The sequence below is a fragment of the Alosa pseudoharengus genome, unplaced genomic scaffold (genome assembly GCF_046254945.1).
Source record: "Alosa pseudoharengus isolate Yale_2024_CS ecotype anadromous, Long Island Sound unplaced genomic scaffold, YU_APseudo_1.1 YU_APseudo_1.1_scf_3, whole genome shotgun sequence".
In the NCBI taxonomy this organism is placed as follows: Eukaryota; Metazoa; Chordata; class Actinopteri; order Clupeiformes; family Clupeidae; genus Alosa; species Alosa pseudoharengus.
In genome coordinates this window covers 4,465,022-4,468,705 of record NW_027468718.1, presented here as the reverse complement: position 1 = coordinate 4,468,705, position 3,684 = coordinate 4,465,022, and positions in this window count along the sequence as shown.

The following is a 3,684-nucleotide window of genomic DNA, read 5'->3' as shown; positions in this document are numbered from 1 at the left end:
GTGAATGGTGTTGTGCTGTGGGCCTAATGTGAATGGTGTTGTGCTGTGCGTGACTAATGTGAATGGTGTTGTGCTGTGGGCCTAATCTGAATGGTGTTGTGCTGTGGGCCTAATCTGAATGGTGTTGTGCTGTGGGCCTAATGTGAATGGTGTTGTGCTGTGCGTGACTAATGTGAATGGTGTTGTGCTGTGGGCCTAATGTGAATGGTGTTGTGCTGTGCGTGACTAATGTGAATGGTGTTGTGCTGTGGGCCTAATCTGAATGGTGTTGTGCTGTGGGCCTAATCTGAATGGTGTTGTGCTGTGGGCCTAATGTGAATGGTGTTGTGCTGTGCGTGACTAATGTGAATGGTGTTGTGCTGTGGGCCTAATGTGAATGGTGTTGTGCTGTGCGTGACTAATGTGAATGGTGTTGTGCTGTGGGCCTAATCTGAATGGTGTTGTGCTGTGGGCCTAATCTGAATGGTGTTGTGCTGTGGGCCTAATGTGAATGGTGTTGTGCTGTGCGTGACTAATGTGAATGGTGTTGTGCTGTGGGCCTAATGTGAATGGTGTTGTGCTGTGCGTGACTAATGTGAATGGTGTTGTGCTGTGGGCCTAATCTGAATGGTGTTGTGCTGTGGGCCTAATCTGAATGGTGTTGTGCTGTGGGCCTAATGTGAATGGTGTTGTGCTGTGCGTGACTAATGTGAATGGTGTTGTGCTGTGGGCCTAATGTGAATGGTGTTGTGCTGTGCGTGACTAATGTGAATGGTGTTGTGCTGTGGGCCTAATCTGAATGGTGTTGTGCTGTGGGCCTAATCTGAATGGTGTTGTGCTGTGGGCCTAATGTGAATGGTGTTGTGCTGTGCGTGACTAATGTGAATGGTGTTGTGCTGTGGGCCTAATGTGAATGGTGTTGTGCTGTGCGTGACTAATGTGAATGGTGTTGTGCTGTGGGCCTAATCTGAATGGTGTTGTGCTGTGGGCCTAATCTGAATGGTGTTGTGCTGTGGGCCTAATGTGAATGGTGTTGTGCTGTGGGCCTAATCTGAATGGTGTTGTGCTGTGGGCCTAATCTGAATGGTGTTGTGCTGTGGGCCTAATTTGAATGGTGTTGTGCTGTGGGCCTAATGTGAATGGTGTTGTGCTGTGGGCCTAATCTGAATGGTGTTGTGCTGTGGGCCTAATCTGAATGGTGTTGTGCTGTGGGCCTAATCTGAATGGTGTTGTGCTGTGGGCCTAATTTGAATGGTGTTGTGCTGTGGGCCTAATCTGAATGGTGTTGTGCTGTGTACATTACTACAGGGCCTAATGTGAATGGTGTTGTGCTGTGGGCCTAATGTGAATAGTGTTGTGCTGTGGGCCTAATGTGAATAGTGTTGTGCTGTGCGTGACTAATCTGAATGGTGTTGTGCTGTGTACATTACTACAGGGCCTAATGTGAATAGTGTTGTGCTGTGGGCCTAATGTGAATAGTGTTGTGCTGTGCGTGACTAATCTGAATGGTGTTGTGCTGTGGGCCTAATGTGAATGGTGTTGTGCTGTGGGCCTAATGTGAATGGTGTTGTGCTGTGGGCCTAATGTGAATGGTGTTGTGCTGTGGGCCTAATGTGAATGGTGTTGTGCTGTGCGTGACTAATGTGAATGGTGTTGTGCTGTGGGCCTAATGTGAATGGTGTTGTGCTGTGGGCCTAATCTGAATGGTGTTGTGCTGTGGGCCTAATCTGAATGGTGTTGTGCTGTGGGCCTAATTTGAATGGTGTTGTGCTGTGGGCCTAATCTGAATGGTGTTGTGCTGTGTACATTACTACAGGGCCTAATGTGAATGGTGTTGTGCTGTGGGCCTAATGTGAATAGTGTTGTGCTGTGGGCCTAATGTGAATAGTGTTGTGCTGTGCGTGACTAATCTGAATGGTGTTGTGCTGTGTACATTACTACAGGGCCTAATGTGAATAGTGTTGTGCTGTGGGCCTAATGTGAATAGTGTTGTGCTGTGCGTGACTAATCTGAATGGTGTTGTGCTGTGGGCCTAATGTGAATGGTGTTGTGCTGTGGGCCTAATGTGAATGGTGTTGTGCTGTGGGCCTAATGTGAATGGTGTTGTGCTGTGGGCCTAATGTGAATGGTGTTGTGCTGTGCGTGACTAATGTGAATGGTGTTGTGCTGTGGGCCTAATGTGAATGGTGTTGTGCTGTGGGCCTAATGTGAATGGTGTTGTGCTGTGGGCCTAATCTGAATGGTGTTGTGCTGTGGGCCTAATCTGAATGGTGTTGTGCTGTGGGCCTAATCTGAATGGTGTTGTGCTGTGGGCCTAATCTGAATAGTGTTGTGCTGTGGGCCTAATGTGAATGGTGTTGTGCTGTGGGCCTAATCTGAATAGTGTTGTGCTGTGGGCCTAATCTGAATAGTGTTGTGCTGTGGGCCTAATCTGAATAGTGTTGTGCTGTGGGCCTAATCTGAATAGTGTTGTGCTGTGGGCCTAATGTGAATAGTGTTGTGCTGTGGGCCTAATCTGAATAGTGTTGTGCTGTGGGCCTAATCTGAATAGTGTTGTGCTGTGGGCCTAATCTGAATAGTGTTGTGCTGTGGGCCTAATCTGAATAGTGTTGTGCTGTGGGCCTAATGTGAATAGTGTTGTGCTGTGGGCCTAATCTGAATGGTGTTGTGCTGTGGGCCTAATCTGAATGGTGTTGTGCTGTGGGCCTAATCTGAATGGTGTTGTGCTGTGGGCCTAATCTGAATGGTGTTGTGCTGTGGGCCTAATCTGAATAGTGTTGTGCTGTGGGCCTAATGTGAATGGTGTTGTGCTGTGGGCCTAATCTGAATAGTGTTGTGCTGTGGGCCTAATGTGAATGGTGTTGTGCTGTGGGCCTAATCTGAATAGTGTTGTGCTGTGGGCCTAATCTGAATAGTGTTGTGCTGTGGGCCTAATCTGAATAGTGTTGTGCTGTGGGCCTAATCTGAATGGTGTTGTGCTGTGGGCCTAATCTGAATGGTGTTGTGCTGTGGGCCTAATCTGAATGGTGTTGTGCTGTGGGCCTAATCTGAATGGTGTTGTGCTGTGGGCCTAATCTGAATGGTGTTGTGCTGTGGGCCTAATCTGAATGGTGTTGTGCTGTGGGCCTAATCTGAATAGTGTTGTGCTGTGGGCCTAATGTGAATGGTGTTGTGCTGTGGGCCTAATCTGAATAGTGTTGTGCTGTGGGCCTAATCTGAATAGTGTTGTGCTGTGGGCCTAATCTGAATAGTGTTGTGCTGTGGGCCTAATCTGAATAGTGTTGTGCTGTGGGCCTAATGTGAATAGTGTTGTGCTGTGGGCCTAATCTGAATGGTGTTGTGCTGTGGGCCTAATGTGAATAGTGTTGTGCTGTGGGCCTAATGTGAATGGTGTTGTGCTGTGGGCCTAATCTGAATGGTGTTGTGCTGTGGGCCTAATCTGAATGGTGTTGTGCTGTGGGCCTAATGTGAATGGTGTTGTGCTGTGGGCCTAATCTGAATAGTGTTGTGCTGTGGGCCTAATGTGAATGGTGTTGTGCTGTGGGCCTAATCTGAATAGTGTTGTGCTGTGGGCCTAATCTGAATAGTGTTGTGCTGTGGGCCTAATCTGAATAGTGTTGTGCTGTGGGCCTAATCTGAATAGTGTTGTGCTGTGGGCCTAATGTGAATAGTGTTGTGCTGTGGGCCTAATCTGAATGGTGTTGT